This window comes from Musa acuminata, chromosome BXJ3-4 (genome assembly GCF_036884655.1).
Source record: "Musa acuminata AAA Group cultivar baxijiao chromosome BXJ3-4, Cavendish_Baxijiao_AAA, whole genome shotgun sequence".
NCBI lineage: Eukaryota > Viridiplantae > Streptophyta > Magnoliopsida > Zingiberales > Musaceae > Musa > Musa acuminata.
Window position 1 is genome coordinate 9,843,849 of NC_088352.1, and position 24,014 is coordinate 9,867,862.

Consider the following 24,014-nt stretch of genomic DNA (forward strand, 5'->3'; position numbering starts at 1 on the left):
AATTTTCATCTCATGTTTTGTTTGTTGTTTCCTTAATACGATGGCATCTATAAGAAATGGTATCAATGTTGTTTCGTCGAGTTCGAAGAGAAAGAGATGATATCAACAGGTTCTCTCAACCTCAGACTTTGCTGGTTTGGACGACTGGTATCAGAGGCAAGGCAGCAAATTTGATCAATCATCTTTCGGAAACATGTTCCAACTTTTTTTGTTTCCGAGTGAAGTCCACAACAACAACAGAAACAAATAACAAAGCTGCTGCAAGTCAATCCATCGTTAAAAACCTTTAATCACTGAATCGATACTATCGAAAACCAAACCTTTAATCACTGAATCGATAAAAAAATTCCAAAAAAATTCTAACTGATATGCAAAAGATTAAACACACATATCATAGTAGGAAATGCATATTCTCTTTCTCTACAGAAATCTTGTTGATATGATATGATCGGATTTCAATAGTGAGCGAGAACAACGCCTGCATCATGTTAAATTCATTAGATGAATATCATAGTATCAACAACTAGTCCTGATAAGCCACCGTTAAGAAATACAAGACAATTGAGATAGAAGAACATACCATTCATCTTACTGACTCGAAAAAATGGTCAAATTACATCTAAATTACATATTCAGAATTTTGAATGAATTTGAACAACCAATCTGAGTCTACTATTCCATCTTTGGAAGTTACATACGAATTCAAATAACTAATATCAAGTCTACAAAACAGTAAAAATTTATGGGAGTAACCGCGTCGGTTTTCAAAACAAATGATAAGAACAAATAACACTCCTGAGAAGATTGGAACAAACTAAGATATGGGCCTAAGGACTCCCAATCTTCCTTCATGTTAATCTACAACTAGTTCAAGCGCATAAATCAGAAGAACTTTGACTTGTTACATGCCGAAAGCTTATGAAGAAGAAATGTAATCCTAATTCCTTTTGCAAAGGTTGTAGCATTCAAATTCTTCTGGAGTGTAACTCCTCTTCCTCCTTTGGGGCATGAATTGTAACATGATCTGGCAAAGGAGTCATGGTGCCCTGCTTTCTTTTAGGATCCTAGTCCAGCATGATCTTTACTTCGATATCGAGGACACCCTGACATGTTTAAAAGCAAAAGGTCAGTTAAAATGGATCATTAAGCACTTGAATATATATATATATATATATATATATATATATTTCTTCAGGTTTATCTGTGTTTTTATTATTGTTTAGAAAGTCAATAAATTCATCCATCTAAATTTCAGCACAAACAAGGTTAGTACAATAAAAAATTCGAAGCATTTAGGTGCAACCTACCAAACAAGTATTTCTAGTTGAAGTTGTCAATAGGCAAGTATCTATATGAGCATTGCGAGGAAACCAAGCTCTATTAAAGCAATTATGCCGCACTAGAGATGTAGAAAGAATTCAGGGACAGAAGTATCAAATAGGAAGAACAAAAAATCATCTCCTTTATCATGTGGCACTAGAGATGTAGAAATAAAACAAAATAGAAGAAAAAGAAAGATATTTTGAGTTTTTCCCTCTCCTCAAGCATTTAAACTTAGCCAAGCCAAATTGTTCTTATTGCAGAGTTTAAGCTCATCAACATCCAGAGAGGTGATCAAGAAGGCAAGATAATTGAAAAGGAGAGTTTCGATTCAAACAATAAAAAAAGTTAAGAACACAGTTTGACTAAAATTGTTCTTGATGCTTTCAATATATGTATGAGACAAATTCCTACTGCAGTCAACCATGCAGCAGCAACAAAATCATAATGCTTCAAGTTGCAGCAAAAAAACACAAGCATTGGCAAAGGTTATAAATGAAGACAAAACCAAGAATCCAATTGCAATGACTTAATGACTTCATCAAAATTTTGACTGTAACAATCATTTTGCTGCTGTCATCAGAATAGTTTCATTGAAAAATTTTCTACCATCTACTACTTATCCCAGTTACCATCAGAAATTATCTTTGTTTGCTGTTCTTCCAAGATCAGTTATGCATGTCATTTAAAGCTTGAGTTCAACAGAATCATGCCATGATCTAAGAACTGACATTTACTGGAGTCTCTATGCATGTTACACACAAAATAATCCACCTCATTCAGAGAGTATGCCACGAATTCAAACTTGAGTTCAATAGAGAGTTGATGAAATTACAAATTTGAGAACCCAAAATTCATTGCGTTCCTGTAGTTGATATGGAAGAAAAGGAAGGCAAAAGGCTTGAGTTGCAAATAGGAAAACAGAATTGTAAGCTACATTATTTGGAGTTAGCAAACGAGAATCTAATGGAAAGAGGAAAAAGAAAATCTTGCTAGTTGGAATCAGAATGATCATTTTCTTCTAAAAGAGAATGTCTTGCCTAATTAACTCCATAAAGCAAAGTTCTTTTGAGTAATCGAGTCTATTAGAGAAAACTATCACAGTTTTGAGGCCAACGTGATCAAAACCAATACTATGCTTGACAGAGATATTTAAGAGACCATAAGCAAATAAACGTCAGATGGCATACTGAAAGATAAAACACTCGATCAATGTCTGCATTACAACTATCCATGCCTTTCACAAAACACATTCTATACAAATTTGGATGTAGAAAGAAGCCCAAAAGTCATAGCAGAAGATCGGATAAAATATACAGGATTTTTCTACCAGGACTGTTAGACTAAATAATCAGACTATAGGAAGACAACTATAAAAAGCCTCCTTTTCATTTCAAGGTTATATACACTCATTACTATTAAATTTCTAATAAAATTTTATCACAGATCGCCTAGGTTTTAAGGGGAAGAAACTGAACAAAGATAAAAGATCTCTAGCATGTAGGACCGAAGAGAAAAATGAACAGAACCTAACAGACAATTTACAGTCTTACTGGGAATCAATGAAGCTTCACTAAATATATGGGCTGCAGGTAATGCTCATTCAACATGCCCACACTTAACTTTGCTGACCTAAAAACTTGATATCCGCATGCATCTTAACTCGAATGAAACACTAATGAAATGATAAGATACTGCATTAGATTTCAGATAGTGTCAATTGTTAAGACACAAAGGAGATGAAATCCATAACTAACACATCCACTAGATGATTCAAGTTCAAGATAGAAGGTAACAGCTTACATGGTACTACATAGAGCAAGGTGTGACAAAGTAGCATAAGCAACAGTAGCAGCTGCCTCGAGCAGCTGTTTAACCTTGGCTAGGTAGTCACTCATAGCCACCTCCTTCGGCTTCCTCCCCTGTCAATTTTACTAATATTAAATAAGAAATAAATTTTGTGCAACAAGTTATATATATTTATATATATAAGATTTGTCAAGTGGATTTTGTAAACCTTCAACTGCCTTCCAAGCTTCCCAGTTGGCTCTATCCCTCATATTGAATATATCAGGTCAGCCTGCAAAGAGACAAAAGATAAAAGTGTCAAAATTTTGTTTGGCAAAGAATGAAAATAACGAATCAGAAGATATTAAGGAGCACATACTAGTATTGACTGGTCCGACAGTCGCTTGCTAGTAAAGCCCATAAAGGAACAATTTGCTCTTCTTAGTAGTATATACAGGTAAAGTTTTAGCTTTTGCAGCATATTCTTCAAAATCTATCTGCAAAAGATTATATATCATCATCTAGTTAAGTTTTCGTAGATAAAAGAAATATATTGACTTGGAATGTACCATGTGGCACAATAACCAATACTATCAAGACAGATTCTTGGAAGCAAACACTTATAAAAATAAATCAGAAACTAGGAAACAGATAAAGAAACAATCTTAATACTTATGGACTACATATAACAAAGGCCATATGCTAAGTAAAAATGAAAAAAAAAAGAATGACGGAACAGCCTCAATGACATAAATAAGAAGACATGATAATTAATAACAATAACACAAAACATAAGCCCATCTTTTCAATTCAACAATTTGGAAGAAACGGGGAGCAGAAGACCAATACTTCTTTTATTTTTTTTCTTTTCCTCTTCTGAGAAATGTTTTTTCTTTCCCGTCCAAAAATAAGTTTGCAATAGAGTATCATTTAGGAAAAGTTGTTTCTTCTCATGTGTGCACACATGCACACATAACATGAACATCGACTGAGGGAAATTGATAGCAGATTCTAGCAATTATATTTATTACTTTAGGGCCACTAATTTCAGGCGTTATAGTTTTTCTTCCTCATTGTAGCAATTATTCACAAACATGTGAAGAGTTTAAGCCTCGCTGTATCTGATAAAATTAAGATACCAATAAATATAACAAAAATGAAATCATGTCTCTATTTTTCATTGGAAAGTTTAAAATTGAATGATGATGGATGCTCTTGCAAAGATGCTCCAACTATAATTATGATCCCAATGAAATATAAATTGATGAAAAGAATCAAAATTCGAGTTTCTCTTATGCATACAGATATGCAACTTCGAATCGGACCAATAAATGTTATTAGAGTTCTTGTAGAGTACATCAGAAATTGTATTACTTACAAGAACCAAAACTAGATTAGGAGCGCATGAGATCTACCAACAGGTACAAAAGTAGAAGAACTGATAATAGACATTGAATGTATATCTTTGAGGGTGAGGCAAAGAGTTATACAGATCCATACAAGTTTGTTTTCCAAGCATCTAGAGTGTTGGAAGATTGTCTCTGAAGCTCACTAGATTTTTAACCATGTCTTTGATCCATCATATGTATAGATTTTCAAAACATGCATCTCTAGTGTATTGCACGTTTTTAAACAGACGTATGCTTCCTCTGGTCTTTGTGAAATCAATCTCGTTCACCAGACTGAACACTAAAACTCCATCCTTCACGATATGGCTTCTTCAAGCTTTTGCAAGGATATATATATAATTTACCATCTAAAAAGATCAACTCTACTTATAAGAAAATGTCAAAGCAACCCCGATCTAATTATAAAATACAAATCATTTCCATTCACAAATACAAATCAAAGACTACTAATCACCCAAAATTAAAAACAAAAGTCCCCGATGCTTCAAATTTCACATAGCTAAAATTTTAGCTACACATTCCAAAATGTGATAGAATTTAAGAGTGAGATCTATAGTTATGGTCAACAAAATACTCAATATCAAACGTCTCTTGGCCCATCAAAAGTCAAGCAGATCATTTCTTATGCAGTTCTGCATCATGTAATATGATCCATGCTTCTTGCCTTCGTTATGAGGAGGCTTAGGCCATGGAAGAGTTCAAAAGGACTCAACCAACAATATCGACAAAGAAAATAATGGGGGTGACACATAAAGATTCTTTCGAGTCTCAAGAAGCTAATCACTATACAAATCGATCAGACACTAACCACTAAATCAACCCTTCACCAAATGATCAAGGAAGCCTCTGATCTTAATAGAAAAACGGGACTCATGCATGTATGCTCTCCACCTGAATGAATGATTAAGGACACAAATTTGCACGATTTGGCACTTTAAGATTTTAAAAGTCAACACAGTTCCGATTTCAGCAATCAATCGAACCACTACGACACCAATATTTTGGATGGCACACTGGTCTATACCATCTAATACCACAGAAAATGTAATGAAAATTAAATATATACTAATTGGTACTAATTTATATAGTTCGATGTCAAATCGATATCTAACCGTGGTTGTGCAGTTGCATGAATAAGTTTTTTCAAATTTAAATGCTGTATTTTGTAACTGCAAATCATGGAGTTTTATCAAATTTGTAACTCCAACACATATAGTTCAGCACAAATCAATGTAATTTGTGGAAATCATGTTTTTGTTGATGTAGGATACTACCATGGGCTTCCTATAATGGCTCTAAGTATACCTTTTATATATACTTAATATGCTCACCTCGGCTTACATTCTAAATGCCATAAGCCGATCCTGTTTCACCTCGGCTTACATACCCAGGTTGGAAGATTGGCCTGTCATGCCTGTGGATCGGATTGGCTTTATGCTCATGGTAATGATGGTTCAGATACCTTTTGTTACCTTGAGCATGACAGTCTCTTGTTTTCTATTTCCTTTAGTTTCAATGCATACGCGATCGGCTTTAATGATGGCCCAAAATAGGGCCATCATTAATGCCAAATCCATCAAGGTACCTTGTTTTGTTATCAGTATATGATAACTGATGGCTCTATAACAAAACAAAAGGTATTTTGTTTATGATAACAAAAGCCATATGTATCAGAGCCATAAACAAAATAAGTGATGGCTTTTGGGCCATCAGATCCAACAAAGTTAGCAGTATGTCTATGATAACAAAAGCCATATGCTGTTTATGGCCCAAAAGGTAACAAAGCCCATGGTAACAAAAGGAACAAGAGACTTACATTCTTAGCCATAAAGTTAGCCTAAATCAAAAAAGTCCTTTATGGATTTTGCCATACTTAGACAACAAAAGTCAAAAGCCAAAAAAAATAAACAGGAACAGGATCGGCTTTAAAAGGAACAAAAGGAATACTTAGACATACATAAACAGATAAATAGGATCGGCTTTAAAAAAAAATTAACAGGAACAGGATCGGCTTTAAAAGGAACAAAAGGAATACTTAGACTTACATTCTAAGAACTGATATATATAAGGAACTTAGGAAAATAAAAGGATTCTTACAAAGATCTGGGGGGGATTTTTGCTCAAGTAGAACTTCAGTGTTCGACTGCCTGTTCTGCAAGAGAACTACTAAGAGGTTTATATAGAAGAGGCGGATAGAACCGGGTACTCATTGGGCCCCATCACGTTCTTCTCGCTTTCTCTTTTATATTCCCTCTGGTACAATTATTTAAATTTTGAGCGGCTCCCCGAGGCACAACTCAAAAGTGCTACTGAGTAGTGAAGGTACGCTCTATACTGCGTGCCAGCTTATTTTGTTGGGCGGCTCCCCGAGGCTCAGCCCATGACTATCTAACTTATTGCATTAGGTGGTGGTGTTTTGCATGATTTCAGCATAGTTAGGGGTCCACCGTGTTCTTAGATGCTGAAGTTTGGCGTCCTTTGGGCGGTGTCTTTTGTAAGCGCCAGGGCTCTTTCCAGCTGTTGTTGTTGCTGGAGGACAGCTGGTAGCCAGTCTTTATACCAGTTGTCTTTTCCTGAGCTTCGCCGCCGGTACTCTTCCACTTTAAGTGAGTGGATGTCTCTGTATTGTTGTAAGGCATTGATTGCTTGTTCTGCTGCCTTCTGCTGTAAGATTCCGAGCGTTCTTTTTGTGGAGTCTTCGTCATTAAGTAACCTTTTCTTTCCTTTTTGAAGGCAGGTGAGCTCATCAGTGTACTGGAATAGGAGGCTATTATTTTGCAGGCTATTTGATTCAGAAAGGCTTCCGCCTTTGGGTTGGGCTTGGCCTTGAGTTCTTGGGTTGCTTCCGCCAATAGTGATAGTTGGTCCTTTTGTTCTTCCTTCCATCCTGCATTTAAAAGAATATTGATTAATCTAGATAAGGAGTCGGCGAGGATGTTACTTGTTCCTTCAATGTGTTCAAATTGGACTTCAACCCCACTTCCGGTGATATAATCAATGAATGTCATCCATCGGACTCTTGACGGTTTATTTTGAGCTGATTTGTTGAAAAAGCTGATTATGGCTTGACAGTCCGTTCTTATCAGGATCTCTCTTTTGTCCAGATAGTAGATCTTTAGGGCTTCAAGAGTTTTCAGGACTGCGTGTAATTCTGCGTCAATAGCTGATTTGATGGGGCTGAATTTTTCGCTAGCATAGGCGCAGATTCTTTCTGTGCTCCTTGGGTCTCCTTTCTTATTTTTTCATTTACACACTCCTCCCCATCCTTCCATGCATCCATCAACTTCTAGAATTATATAGCAATCTGGGGGTGGTACTTCTAGATCAGGAAGCTATTGGACTTTGCTTTTGACTTCCTTGATAAGCTTCCAATCCTGTTCATTGAGTCTCTTTTCTCCTGTTGGGCTTGTTTTCGAGTAGAGAGGCCCTAGGAGTTTACCGAGATTTGGAATGTAATTCCTTGCATAGTTTAGAATCCCCAGCCAAGACCTTAAACCCCTTTTGGTTGTAAGGTCTTCTTCTTTGAACTCAGTAATTTTTTTTACTATATGGGGCTGCAGCTTAATCCTTGAGTTTCCTAATACTGCCCATAGGAATTCTATTTCTTTGACTGCAATCTTCATTTTTGTCGGGCTCAATACTAATCCATTTTTTTGACAGATTTCTAGCATTTTATGAAGATGCTTAGCATGGTCCTTTGTATTTTCAGAGAATACTAGGATGCCGTCTATATAGACTGCTATAAATTGTTCCGTACCTTTGAAGCAGGCATCCATCTTTCTCCGAAATATTGCAGGGGCATTTTTGAGCCCAAATGGCATTGCCAGCCATTCATATAGTCCATCTGGTACCCAGAAAGCCATCCATTCTATAGAGTCCGGGTGCATTGCCACCTGATGGAATCCAGATTTTAGGTCAAACTTGGAGTATATCTTGCTGTTGCTGACCTTTCTTAGTATAGTGTTCGTCAGGGTACGCCATCCTCCATTGGATCCAAGCTAGCTTCTCGGATTCACCGAGCAGATTTTCGATAAATTCCATCTTTGCTTGGGAATCTGTGAATCCTTGGAGTGAAACTAAATTCTTAGTTATTGACTCCCATCTCATAAAAACTTCATCAAACATCCCTAATTGTGTAGGGATAATGAACATGGCTCCCTGCTGTTGAAACGCTGAGGGTAGGTTCCATGCTTTAGAAAAATCCTTTTTTTTTAATTTGGCCTGCCTAGTATATCCTTCAAAGGTAGGCTTCTGGATGGTTGACTCTATGTTAATGGCGGGGGGGTAGTTTGCTGGCCCCATAGTGTTGGGAAATCATAGGGGGCGACATCATATGCGCAGCGGAAGAACAAGAAAACAAAAATCCCCGATTCCCAAAAAGATGTTCATCGTCGTGCGAAGATTGGTGCGCAAAATCCGCAAAAACACAAAACTGCGTATAAAGATTGTGTTACCTAGGGAGATCGTATATCCCTGTTTCCTTGCAGATCCTTAGGAGAGGGTGAAGGAGGTCAAGCGTCCTCCTCTCTAGCGGTGATCCACACAGCAGGGTTGCGACGACGCTCCTCAAAACTCCAGACCTACTCTGAGGGGGAGAGGGAGAGGAGAATAGGAAGGGCAAGCAAAGACTCTAGCCTATGAGGCTGTGAATCCCTCCTATTTATAGAGATCCCGTGTCAAAACCCTAATGGGTCCTTTCCCTAGTGGGTATTGGATCTGCATCCAATAAGACAAGGGCTCCGTCGGATATCTCATATCCGAACCTCTACTCATCGCAATGCCTACCATATGTGTGTGACCCTCTAGGCCCAATATCGAGCTGGCCGTGAGTCATACCTGTCAGAACTCCTTCTAACTCAGTGAATTATTATCTCTGTAATAATTCACTCGACTCATCGACTACGGAAGTACTAGGCCACTACGCCGTAGTCCCCAGACGATACAGGGGAATCCAATCCATTGGACCTGTCTGTCCTCAGTTACCATGTACCTATAGTCCCTCATCCATCTAATATCCCAGAGACCGTATATCGAGCATGGTGCTGTCAGACCCATATGGTTTCTACTCGAGTCTCGCTCTAATCGGATTCTCCCGGAGAACTCTTTCTCTCTCAACCCGAATGACCCTGGCCAGGGATTTGTCTGAGCAAGAACACATGGGATATTCCTCTCATGATACCGAGAGTGGATGATCCTCTATCGACACTCAATAGCCCTCGTAAGGTCGACTACCACTCCCAATGACCAGCTGTACTAGATCTGGGAACAGCCAAACCTATAAGTCTGGTATCAAAGAGTGGAGCACTCATACAGGACATCCTTGGTGTCTCAAGTCTAAGAACCAGATACACCACTAGGACTACGGAATCGTTGTCTGACAATAAGGCATCATCAACCATCCAGCATTCCGTAAGCGGATCAATCAGTGAACTCATTCTCCAATGAGCACCTGTACTGTATCCCTAGTGTCCCTACACGAGCAGCTATGAGACCAGCTGCATCCATCATATGGACGGGTATACAGCACACCAGTCTATCCGGTTATCACGATGTCCCTCTCGAGTAACCTATGACCGGGATTATTTAGGATATGTGTTTAAAGGTGAATCGATCTCATTATCGTGATCTCATCACGATCCGATTCCCATTGCACAAATCCAAGGACATCACAATATATATGCATTTATGCAATAGTTATAAAGTGATATACGCCAAAATATAATAAGCAAAAAGATTCTATATCAAGTCACACGTGCCATCACTCACGTGATTGGCTTGCTGGGCACTTATGACTAGCAATCTCCCACTTGACCTAAAGCCAATCACCTATGTGTCTGATCCCAATCAGACCCCTGTGACGCTCAAAGACAAAATGAGACAACGGCTTTGTCAGTGGATCTGCAATGTTATCTTCGGATGGAACTCTTCCACTACTACATCTTCTCGGGTTACGATCTCTCTTATAAGCTGGAACCTCCTCAGAACACTTCTGATGAGACCCGGGTTCCCTTATTTGAGTAATCACCCCATAGTTGTCGCAATATAAGGAAGTCGACTTGTCGCTATCTGTATCGACTCCCAAATCTGTGATAAACTTCTTCACCCAGACTCCCTCCTTTGCTGCATCTGATGCAGCAATGTACTCCGCCTCTGTGGTCGAGTCAGCAGTGGTATCTTGCTTGGAACTCTTCCAGCACACTGCTCCTCCATTCAAGTTGTACACATACCCTGAATTCGACTTGCTATCATCGACATCAGACTGAAAACTTGAGTCAGTGTAGCCTTCAACCTTAAGGCTATTACCTCCATATACTAGTAAAAGATCCTTAGTCCTTCTCAAGTACTTAAGGATACACTTTACTGCTTTCCAGTGCTCCAAGCCTGGATCCGCCTGATACCTGCTCGTGACACTCAGAGCATGCGCTATATCAGGCCTAGTACATAGCATGGCATACATGATAGACCCTATTGCTGAGGCATAAGGTATCATATCCATGTTCGCCCTTTCTTCTGGAGTCTTTGGGGACATACTCGTAGAAAGCGATATCCCATGTCTCATCGGTATGAGACCTCTTTTGGAATTTTCCATGCCAAACCTTTTGACAATAGTTTCTATGTACCTGGACTGGGACAAGCCAAGCATCCTTTTGAATCTATCTCTATAGATTCTAATCCCCAAGATATAGGATGCTTCCCCTAAGTCCTTTATGGAGAAGTGTCTAGATAACCAAGTCTTTACAGTGGATAGCATTCCTACGTCATTCCCAATGATGAGGATGTCATCCATATATAACACCAAAAAGGTGATAGCGCTCCCACTTACCTTTCTGTATACACAAGGCTCATCTTTGTTCTTAACGAAGTCATAAGATCTGATTGCCTCATCAAATCTTATGTTCCAACTTCGGGAAGCTTGCTTTAGTCCATAAATGGATCTAAGCAACCTACACACCTTATCTGGGCAGTTCTTGGACACGAATCCCTCAGGTTGCATCATATACACCTCCTCCTCGAGGTTCCCGTTGAGGAATGCGGTTTTCACATCCATCTGCTAGATCTCATAATCATAGTGTGCTGCAATAGCCAATAGAATTCTGATGGATTTTAGCATTGCTACGGGTGAGAAAGTTTCGTCGTAGTCAACACCTTGCCTTTGACGATACCCCTTAGCCACTAGCCTTGCTTTATAGGTCTCTACCTTTCCATCTACTCCGATCTTTTTCTTAAAGATCCACTTGCAACCGATGGGTACAATACCTTCGGGTGCATCAACTAGGTTCCAAACCTTATTGGAGTACATAGAATCCATCTCAGAATTCATGGCTTCTTTCCACTTCCCGGAGTCTATACTCATAATAGCCTCCTCGTAGGTCTGAGGATCAATATCCTCTACATCCTCTGCTCTAATATGTCCCACATATCTCTCAGGAGGATGGGATACTCTATCAGACCTGCGTAAAGTTGATACTTGTGTATTAGGTACCTGAACAGACTCGGGCTGTAGAGTGGTGCTTGAGCTTGGTTCTCTAACTTCGCTCAACTCTATCATTCTCCCACTATCTCCGCTAAGAATGTGTTCCTTCTCAAGGAACACTGCTCTCTTAGCTACAAAGACCTTTTGGTCCTCGAGATGATAGAAATAATACCCACAAGTTTCCTTGGGGTGTCCCACAAATTTGCATCGCTCTGTCCTTGATTCTAACTTATCGGGGTTGTGTCTTTTAATGTGGGCAGGGCAGCCCCAAATCTTAACAACCTTAAGATCAGACTTCTTCCCTTTCCATATCTCATATGGTGTAGACACCACCGACTTAGTTGGAACTCTGTTCAGAAGGTAAGCTGTGGTTTCTAGGGCATATCCCCAGAATGAGATGGGTAGGTCAGCGAAACTCATCATGGACCGTACCATATCTAATAATGTACGATTTCTCCTTTCAGAGACACCATTGAGCTGAGGTGTATAAGGAGGTGTCCATTGGGATAATATCCCATGGTCCTTGAGGAAGTGAGTAAACTCTGTACTTAAGTACTCACCTCCTCGATCTGATCGAAGAGTTTTGATACTCTTTCCAGTCTGGTTCTCCACCTCATTCTTATACTCTCTGAATTTCTCAAAGGCCTCGGACTTGTACTTCATTAAGTACACATATCCATACCTTGAGAAATCATCAGTAAATGTAATGAAGTAGGAGTAACCTCTAATGGCATGAGTTGACATGGGTCCACATACATCACTATGTATGAGTTCCAACAACTCAGTGGCTCTCTCTCCAGTTCCACTAAATGGAGAGTTGGTCAGTTTTCCACGAATGCAAGGCTCACAAGTTGCATATGACACATAGTCGAATGGATCTAGATATCCATCATTTAGCAACTTTTGAATCCTTCTTTCATGGATGTGACCTAGCCTACAATGCCACAGGTATGCACTGTTCAACTCATCTCGTTTCCTTTTGGACACATTTATATTCATGATATGTGGAGTGGTGTCTTGCATAAACAAACCTTTATGCAATATTCCTCTCGTCAATCTCCCCTCAGCTTTGCTAGAATTTATAATAAATTGTAGATGTAATAAGCAATACTGGTATCCAATACCAATGCACTATCACAAAAATCTGCCAATTGGAGATTGATCATGAATGTACCTGAAGCTTCACCAAGCTTCTATTTCGCCCTTTCTACAAGGTACTCTTTGTAGTTCCTCTTCCATTGCCCATCTTTACCATAGTGGAAGCACTGGCCTTTGTCCTTTGTTGGGTCTTTCTTAGCAACCTTTGCTTTACCTTGTTTGCCCTTGCCCTTTCCCTTCTTAAGGGACCTTTCTGCTTTCCTTTTCTTTCTGGTCTCACCAGTGTAGAGAACTGGCTTCTCTTTCTTAATAGTACTCTCTGCCTCCCTCAACATATTGAGGAGCTCTGGGAGAGTCACCTCAAGCTTGTTCATATTAAAGTTCATTATGAACTGTGAAAAGGAATCTGGTAGGGACTGAAGCACAATGTCCACACACAAGTTATCCTCTAGGACCATTCCTAGACCTGTGAGTTTCTCTATCCACTCAATCATCTTTAGGACATGGTTCTGAACCGGTGTCCCCTCAGTCATCCTAGCGCGGAAAAGGCTCTTGGATATCTCATATCGTTGAGTCCTTCCCTGTTCCTCAAACAATTTACGGACATGTAGGAGAATGGATCTGGCATCCATCTTTTCATGTTGTCTCTGTAACTCTGGAGTCATAGAGCCCAACATATAGCACTGAGCAAGAGTGGAGTCATCAATGTACTTCACGTAGCGAGCGATCTCATCCTCGCTTGCCCCTTCTTCGGGCGTAGGCATCACTGTATCAAGGACGTACACGATTTTCTCCGCTGTGAGAACAATTCTCAAGTTACGGAGCCAATCCGTATAATTTGGACCAGTGAGGCGGTTGACATCAAGTATGCCACGTAAGGGATTTGAAAGCGACATTTTCTGAAAATAAAGATGTAGCAAAAATGAATAACATGCAGATTTTGCAAGAAATAAACTATCAAGATATGGACTTCTATCTTAATATGCTCCCACTATTTTACTAACGAGTCACGCGACACCCTCAGCACGTGAAACGGAAGTCTCCGGCAGACTTCTAGTGGGGATCAGGATCCAATCAGCGTCTTAGTGTAACCTCGAGGGACTCGACCAATCACACTAAGCCTAAAAGGTAGACAACTCTTGCCGATCACAACTCCTTGTGATTCCCGTCCTGTTCGGCCTCCGAATCACCATGGCCTCGAGGGACTCGACCAACCATAATGCTCGGTTAAGTCAACACCTTCGTTACAAGATGAGTCTGATTTGATGATATACCCTCGAGGGACTCGACCAAGCATATCATGCCCTCAGGTCACCGGTGACATCTCTATGTCGTAAGCAAGATAGCGAATCGCGATATAGGTGAGTCTCGAGGGACTCGACCAACTCAACCTACACCGGGATTCGGTTCCTACTCATAACGATGGAAGGCCACGTAGGTCAATCTAATTGCCTCACGTTTACCGACTTAATTTTATCGAGAGATGTTTCTATGATTTGGTCTCCTAATATGACATGTCACACATATACATATTTAATATATATCTACATCGCATGCAAATATATATACATATCTAGTATGTGTATAAGCAATCACACCAGATGATCATGGACCACAACCTAATATGATTAGGCCCGAGCCAGTAGGCCTAATCACTCACATCAAGATCTATGTGTGCAACGTTGCATCTCCATGCCTTGTGATCGTCCATCTCGTCCTCGTCGGTTCCGTCGACATCTTGATGCATCTCCATGCATCACGATCGTCCGTCTCGTGGGTCCCGCTATGGCTTCCACGCTCCCGCTGCGCCTCCTCATGTGATTACAACTTAATCATAGGCACGCAGGCCCGACAATAAACGAGAAATATAATAGAGGTTCGCAGACCTCAATAATAATAATCACAAGTACACACATCACACGGTCCATGATCATCCGTCCACTCATCATACATCACATGTATAAATAATCATCATCATGTAGGACTACTAGATAATAATAAAAATAATAATCAACTAAACCTTTTAATTAATTAATATTTTCTGAAATCAGGGATATATAGGGAATTTCTTAATTCCTAAGGGTATTTTCGTAATTTGGACAAAAGACAGAAACTGGAATTTCTCAAATTCCGAGGGGGCAAAACTGTCTTTTTGCCCAGAAAACCCTAATGCCCTTTCCCCTTTTCGCTGCTGCCGCCGCCGCCACCCTACCGGCGGCGGCCTGTGCGGCGAGGGGCGGGGCGCTGCCCTCGCCTGCGGGCGGCACGCCCGCTGGCCCCCGCGGGCGTCGCCGCCTCCGCGGGCAGTTCTGCCGGCGAGGCAGCGCCCGCAGGCGGTGCTGCCTCGCTGGCGGCCGCCCCTGCGGGGTTTTTGCCCGTGGGAGCAGCGGCCACAGGCGCCGCTGCCCTGCGGTGCCTCAGCCCGCGCTGCTGCCCCGCGGCGCCTCTACCCGCGGGCTGCCAGCCCCGCCGGCAGCAAGCCTGCTGCAAGCAGGCCGCCGGCCGGCTGCTGCAGACACAGCGCTTGCGCATGCGCCGGCGCTGTGCTGCCTGGCTGCGACTGCGGCTACCGCTGCAGGTGGCTGCAGGCATGTAGATCGAGGGCAGCAACTGTTGCTGCCCTTCCTCGCTTTTGCGTCAACGATTTTGACGTCAAAATTCTTCCTAAACACAATACACGCAGTTCAAAACCAATCATTCGCACGAACAACCTGGCTCTGATACCACTGTTGGGAAATCATAGGGGGCGACATCATATGCGCAGCGGAAGAACAAGAAAACAAAAATCCCCGATTCCCAAAAAGATGTTCATCGTCGTGCGAAGATTGGTGCGCAAAATCCGCAAAAACACAAAACTGCGTATAAAGATTGTGTTACCTAGGGAGATCGTATATCCCTGTTTCCTTGCAGATCCTTAGGAGAGGGTGAAGGAGGTCAAGCGTCCTCCTCTCTAGCGGTGATCCACACAGCAGGGTTGCGACGACGCTCCTCAAAACTCCAGACCTACTCTGAGGGGGAGAGGGAGAGGAGAATAGGAAGGGCAAGCAAAGACTCTAGCCTATGAGGCTGTGAATCCCTCCTATTTATAGAGATCCCGTGTCAAAACCCTAATGGGTCCTTTCCCTAGTGGGTATTGGATCTGCATCCAATAAGACAAGGGCTCCGTCGGATATCTCATATCCGAACCTCTACTCATCGCAATGCCTACCATATGTGTGTGACCCTCTAGGCCCAATATCGAGCTGGCCGTGAGTCATACCTGTCAGAACTCCTTCTAACTCAGTGAATTATTATCTCTGTAATAATTCACTCGACTCATCGACTACGGAAGTACTAGGCCACTACGCCGTAGTCCCCAGACGATACAGGGGAATCCAATCCATTGGACCTGTCTGTCCTCAGTTACCATGTACCTATAGTCCCTCATCCATCTAATATCCCAGAGACCGTATATCGAGCATGGTGCTGTCAGACCCATATGGTTTCTACTCGAGTCTCGCTCTAATCGGATTCTCCCGGAGAACTCTTTCTCTCTCAACCCGAATGACCCTGGCCAGGGATTTGTCTGAGCAAGAACACATGGGATATTCCTCTCATGATACCGAGAGTGGATGATCCTCTATCGACACTCAATAGCCCTCGTAAGGTCGACTACCACTCCCAATGACCAGCTGTACTAGATCTGGGAACAGCCAAACCTATAAGTCTGGTATCAAAGAGTGGAGCACTCATACAGGACATCCTTGGTGTCTCAAGTCTAAGAACCAGATACACCACTAGGACTACGGAATCGTTGTCTGACAATAAGGCATCATCAACCATCCAGCATTCCGTAAGCGGATCAATCAGTGAACTCATTCTCCAATGAGCACCTGTACTGTATCCCTAGTGTCCCTACACGAGCAGCTATGAGACCAGCTGCATCCATCATATGGACGGGTATACAGCACACCAGTCTATCCGGTTATCACGATGTCCCTCTCGAGTAACCTATGACCGGGATTATTTAGGATATGTGTTTAAAGGTGAATCGATCTCATTATCGTGATCTCATCACGATCCGATTCCCATTGCACAAATCCAAGGACATCACAATATATATGCATTTATGCAATAGTTATAAAGTGATATACGCCAAAATATAATAAGCAAAAAGATTCTATATCAAGTCACACGTGTCATCACTCACGTGATTGGCTTGCTGGGCACTTATGACTAGCACATAGTAGAGTCTGTAGGTGGTCTGTAGTTTGATACGGCAGAGGAGGAATATACTTGTTGGGAGAGTTTTGCTAATTGTGGGTATTCCACTTCCCAATTTTCCTCAAGTCCTTCTGCTATAATTTCTTCTTGAAATTTTTGGGGATATGGCATCTCCCCATCATCTTATGAAGCGTTAATATCCTGAAAATAAAAATTCAGGTTTTTCCGCAAGCCTTCCGCCTCATTATCTTCGCTGCCTGCTGTTTGTATTATGACAGCTATTGTGTGGCTCCGGATTTCTTCCTCATCGCTGAACGTCTCGTCATCAGCAGTATTGTAGTTGATTCGGCTTGATGTAGATGCAGCTTTGTAATTGTCAAAGCTGATAGATATCCTTCCATCTAATAAGTTTCGGCTTCGTGCTTCTGAAGGCTGCATTGGTATTGAGACTTGGGTTGGTCGGATGACCCAGTCTCTTCCTTGTATGTCTGCTGTAGAGTACCTCCTCCCTGGTAGTGCCCTTACACCGTGGCTGGTGAGGTAGTCCACCACCCCTGATACTTCGTACGCAAAGGCAACATTCGGGGTATTTGAAAGTCGCCCCACCATTCCTCTAGTGACAAGCAAATTAGCTTCACCATTTCGCCATGTGTCATATCCTCTGGTGAGGATTGAGAGTTGAATATTGCGGTAAAAGTCCCCTATTGTCATCATGATGTCGGGGATTACGTAGACCAGCTGACTCCCTCGAGTCAAGTCTACTTCCATGGTGGCAATGATGGACCGATCATCCATCCATCTGTTGTCCCTGAACACTAGTAGTGCCAGTGTCCCTTCTTCCTGTCGATGCAGGGTTTGTAGCCGTACCTGGAGTGTTCCCAGGTGGATATATTGCATTCTACTCCTCTGAAGCCTTTCGTAACTTTCCTCTATGATGAAGGGTCTATCCTCCTGGTTATTTGTAACCAGCATGGCTTCTTCAGATCTATGAACGTATACCCTGTGATGGGCATCGTCCCTTCTTGAGTGGTATAGCTCTTCAGCTGGTGCTATAGTAGATCTTTCACGCATAGATAACCTTAGTTGTGCCTGAGGGTCTATTTGTTGTTCTAGGACATGTTGGGTGGAGGCTAAAACCTCCAAATAATCTTTGTCCTGCACGTCTTGTCGCTTGGCGAGCGTTAAAGATCCTACGTTGATTTCTTCTGTAATCTCGGATTTGATCTTCGATCAAGGGGGCAGATGTGGAGACTTCTTGAGTTCTGGTCGTCATCTCTGGACTTGTTTCAGGATTTGTATAGGATCTTTGAACACCAAATTTTTTCCTTTTGCCTCTTTAGGTCTTTTTGAGGGACCTAGGCTTAAATTGGAGAGCTTTGCTATCAAATCTTCTGGGATGCTCTGGGGTGGTTCTGTCTTAGCTTGCTGAAGCTTCCTTATAGCTTGTAATTCTGTTTGTATCCCCTTTATATCCTCAGCGATCTGTGTGAGGAGTTGGATTTGTGTGTTGTGCTGTTTAATCACAGCTGCTTGGTGGCTAAGGGTTCCCGGGTAGTCGTTTGTTTTGAGAAATCCTAAGGATGGGGGATCAATAGGTTCTGTGGCCTTGAGGGCTTCTTCGTAGGATTCGGTGTTTTTGGAGAATAGATAGTTCATCCAAAAATTTGTTTTTCTATCCTTGATAGAAGTTGTTCAACCCTCTGCAGCTTTTGATTTAGGCTTTGAGTTAGTCTGAGAGCCTCTTCCTCCACAAGTTTTGGTTGCTTGGAAATTTCTGCAACTAAATCACGCACTTCTTGTTTCATAAGGGGTCTATTTTCAGAGTGTAAGGCAGTGAGAGTTTTTATGGAGTGCTTGAGTCCTTTGATTTCCCTCTCCAGATTCTGATTTTTCTCAATAATGACCTTGAAGTTTTTTAAATTGACTTTACTAGATAGACAGGTTCTATCGTAAATAATCGCAAGATTATGGGCTAGCTCTTTCCTGGTGGGGCTATGGGTTTCAGCGAGGTCAAGGTAGTCAAGCTTTGAAGTGTGAGAATTAGTGTACCATTGTTGTATGGCTTCTTCCCATTTTTCAGACATGTACTTTTAGACTTTCATAACCTGGTTTTCTTTATCCTTTCTAGATTTTAGTCGTCTCACTTTATCGGTGTTCCTTCGGGTCTCCCTGCCCTTTTGAAACCTTACGTCTTTTGATCGACTTACTTCTAGATCGGATACTTCATTCATGGTTATTTAAGACTTCAAGTCCAGTGGACTTATTAGGTCCAGCCTTTGTGCCACTAGTTTTGATGTCTTAAAATAGGAAGAAACCTACAGTTTGTATAAACTAGTCCAACAGTTTACAGGAAAGAATTATTACGAACAACGATTTGAACACCCATAAGCTGGCTCTGATACCATAAACAGGATTGGAAGCTTATCAAGGAAGTCAAAAGCCATAAATTTTGTCATAACTTTTGTTGGGAAGAGACTCCGCATGGATTGTTGATAAAAGGAACAAAAGGAACAGTGATTGTTAGAATGTAAGCCCTAAAGGCCATCACTGTTTATGGCTAAGTTACCATGGATAAAAGGTAAGCCCATCGACATTCTAAGAACATGATCACCTCAATATGTTGCTCCACCACCCAGGAGCAGTGGCTTTTCGGAAGGATGCTTAGAGTGTTCATGGCTTCTATTTTTTTATACTCTTAAAGTTTTGTTCTAATACTCTGTTCCTAAAAAAACTTCTGAATCACCCCTTCCTTCTGTTTCTGTGTTTGTTAGAACAAAATGAAAAATTGGAGTCTTTCTCTGTTTTTTGTGTGATTAAAGTATACAGCAGTAGAGGAATATGATATTTCACTGATGAACAAAGATTAAATAGAAATGTGGAAATTAAATAGCATATGCAATCATGATTTGATGCATTATACGGCGTACCATTCAAAATAATATGAAACGAGCTGTACGTACTGGTTTGCCCACTGATTGGAAAGTGATAAGTCCGTTTCAGATGGTATGCAAGAATCAGGTGAGGTATCAGCCAAGCATAGATGATATGTCGCTCGGTACCTTCAAAACTCATGTTGTATCGGTCAAAATTTGATTGATACCAATCCAAATCGGCTCAAGCGAAACCCGAATACTCAAATTAACCATTAAGGCCTCTTTTGAAACTTTAAATCTTCATGTGTCCCCCTTTTCACTCGGTATTACTCTCATTCTCATCCGCTTTCTCACTCTTTCTCACACTTTTCTTTGTGAAAGTCCATGATCGGTGATTAGTGGTAATCAAGATATTGATTTAAATAAAGGAGGGATTCGAACTCAACATATGATGGAATTTCACTCTAATTTGAGAGAGCGTTTAGCTTTTATCTATGTTTTATCATCATTTTGTACAAAGATTAAACGTGATTAAGGTCATTCTCTTATGTTTAGTCTCAACTAGGTTCTTTCTCTTACATTTAGACCTAAATTAGGGATACTTAGGGTCAAATTGGTGGTTATAAAAAGATAAATTCACTTTCTCATCTTTATAACCTGTTATTCCTATTCTTTCATGCCTCATAGACACTATATTCTTATTTAAATATAACAAGTTATCATTAATTAGGATTAAATACGTAAAAATTATCTTTTGTGAATTCCAATCATCATTGGCTTAAAAAAAAAAAATTGGGATGTACTAATATTCAGACATATGGTACATCGATACCGACTATACCGGATTGTTCATGGGCCAATACCACCGATCAACATCATACTGTGATCCATGATTGGATCATCCATTCTACATATTGTTCTATATCTTAGCATGTATCCTATTTGTTCTTTTCTTATATTGAGCTTTTATGTGGAAGAGGAACTTGGATTTGTGAAACGTATTTAGAGAGTTTCCATGAAATGAAGTTGTAAAACAAACTTCAAATCACCTTCATTTTTCTTCAACAATAAGTTTTGAAAATTGTGAGAAATTATTTTAATGTTGTTGCTGCTAAGATAAACTCATTTCTAGAGCTTCTTGCATTCTTTGCAAGTTTTCATTACTATGAATATTAGCTAAACACCAATTGCTGTTATTTTTCACATGCTCAGAATAGTGGACTCCTTGATGTTTATGTCATGGTATATGGTGTTCATATGCTTGCAAAATATTACCAGATGACTTCAGAGATTTGAGGAAAAAAATAAATATTATTTTCTGATTATTTGTTAAGATATAGCAAAAAATATATATATTTTTTCCATCACCGATCTTGCCATCACCAAAATTGATCTTACCAACAAAAGTTTTTTTTGCCAAAACCCTTCAACAAGAATTTGTTAAACATTTCAGTGAAAATTATTATCCTCAATCAAAAAGTTTAATATAGCGTGGAGGTAATTAAATTCTCATACTTGTTTAACAGGAAATAAAAAAAATACCAATTCACCTAAGGAGTATACTTTGGAAGAAAAACTCAATCCTCTCAAGAAATTAAAAAGTAAAAAACTTTCCCGCTTTTTTTTTTTTTTGATATCAGGAAGGAAAGGGAAAATACACCCACTGGTCTTGAAAAGGACAATCATTTCCCAGAATAGGTTCTTAAACAAGGCAAATTAAAATAAAAGAAGATAAGATTAATCAATAGATCCGCATGAAAAAGATGAGATCACAAAATGAATCAGCTACATTTATTTGATTTGTGAAATGGAGATCACTTGCTATTGTTTTGTGCTACTTTATCCTCTCACTAGATTGTTGTCCTATGCTGCTGCTATCTTATTGGTGAGTGTTGCTGTGGTCCATCCATCCTATGTTTTCTGCTGATAACTCTACTCAGTCTTGAAGTATTTGCTGCTTTTAAAAACCCTTGAGGTGTATGCTAAAAGGCTGTAATCAAAATTTCAAGCTTGTCACTGTGTTTCAGCATATAATCTTTATTGTAGAGAAACTTGTCCAAAATTTTGTTTCGCTGTGGTTGACACTCGGCGGTGGGAGTCCCAACCGAGAACATTGATAAGATTTTTCATGGATGTCAAGTAACCATTGTCAAAGATCATTCTGCTTCAATCCAGTCTGCTAGTTCATAGGATCTGATTACTTCTACTTATCATTTTTGCTACTCATATGTTGCTACACCAAATACGAACCTAAATGACAAACTATGAGTAAAGCCCAAAGCGACAATGTGGCAAGAATGGAAAGGAAATCAACATGCGACGGACCTTGTTGGCATACAGGGGCAAATGATCACCCTCCTCGCCCCTCTGATTGGTTCCGTCAGCTCCCACCCTCAAACCACAAGGCAATACTGGAGGAAGCAGCTCACATACCTCCTCCGTCTTCGCGATCATCGAACCAACCTGAAATCGATCGAAGAAAACTCAAAATCAGCCCTAAAATCCATGCATTTCGCTGAAAGATGAGGTGTTTCGTACCAAATGCTCACCTCCGTTCCCGAGCAGAAACAGATCGAACGGGGCGAAGGGCTCGGTGGATTTAGAGATACAAAGAAGATGAGCACGTGTGAAAGTTACTTTCAAATTAAATATATAATACGACGCTAAAATCTTATAAATATAATTAATTTGGGGATTCGGAATCCAGAACAGGAAACACGCTTACATGGATTCGATTCAAGAATCACTCTGCGCGCCCGTTGCCTACATATATATATATATATATATATACATATATCCCACGCCTCCCCCACTCTCACTCCGTCTTCTCGCCCCTCGACTCTCGCCTCTCCTCTGCTCCATTCTCCTCCTCGTTGATTTCCTCTCCTCTCCCAGTCAAGAAACCGTCTTTAGTCGTCCATCAATGGAGCCCATCGACCTCGTACCGAGCGGCTACAGGTTCCTTCCCACGGCGGAGGAACTCTTGGTTGACTACCTCGCCAACTGGGTCGCCGGCGCACCCCTCCCTGGCCGCGCTGTCGCCTTCGCGGACGTCTACGGCACCGAGCCGTGGAATCTTCTAGGCAGCGATCGCCAGGAGGGCTATTTCTTTGCGGAGCGCAAGCCCAAGAACAGCGGCGGCTCGCGCGTCGATCGAAAGGCCGGCAGCGGTTCTTGGACTCTGTACAAAAAGCAAGAAACCGTTAAGTCCATGGTCGGCGGGCGCGAGATGGTGGTCGGGCGAAAGAGCTGCCTTTCTTTCAACGATGGCCGGCGGAAGAACTCCGGGTGGACGATGTACGAGTTCGAGATGTGTTCGTCCGGCGGCTTCGAGACACGAGTTCTCTGTCACGTCAAGAGAAGCTCGCATTGTGCCTACTCCGGCGGCACCACCATCAAAACGGTTGAGACCACCTTAACGGAGGCAGCGACAGACACGGTCACCGGCGAAAGCTTCGTTGGGCGGAAGAGAAATAGAGACGAATCTTCTACTCTCTCGGCAAAAGCATCGACTCTCTCAAAGAAGCCATGCTGGGAGTTGGTTGCACATCCCAGCAGAGCATTGCAGTCCGACGTCTCACCACATCCAACCGCGGCGGTGCAACATTCCTCGTTGGCTCCTGCTGTGACAGCCCCGGAGACTCATCTTTCCTCGGTCGACTCCGTTGCACCGAACGATGCCGGAGTCGCAGCCGCCTCTCCATCATCAACGGACGTTGGTGGAGGTGAGCTCCCGATAACTACGGAAGAACTGGAAGCATTCTTGGCTTCGTCTTCGTCGTCGGTCGATCTTGGCGGTGAGCAGAACTGCACCGACGATGCGTTCTTCGCCAGAGGGGTTGAAGCCTT

General features: G+C 41.3%; 1 long non-coding RNA gene across 1 annotated transcript; it reads right to left on the reverse strand.

Annotated features, from left to right (window-relative positions):
* Window positions 1–682: 682 nt before the first annotated feature.
* On the reverse strand, window positions 683–22,649 carry LOC135635058 (uncharacterized). The gene is made up of 5 exons (XR_010495540.1): window positions 22,491–22,649; window positions 3,488–3,605; window positions 3,338–3,400; window positions 3,124–3,242; window positions 683–1,103 (listed from the first exon to the last, which is right to left on the reverse strand). It is a non-coding gene; the product is annotated as an uncharacterized LOC135635058 (long non-coding RNA).
* Window positions 22,650–24,014: the final 1,365 nt, after the last annotated feature.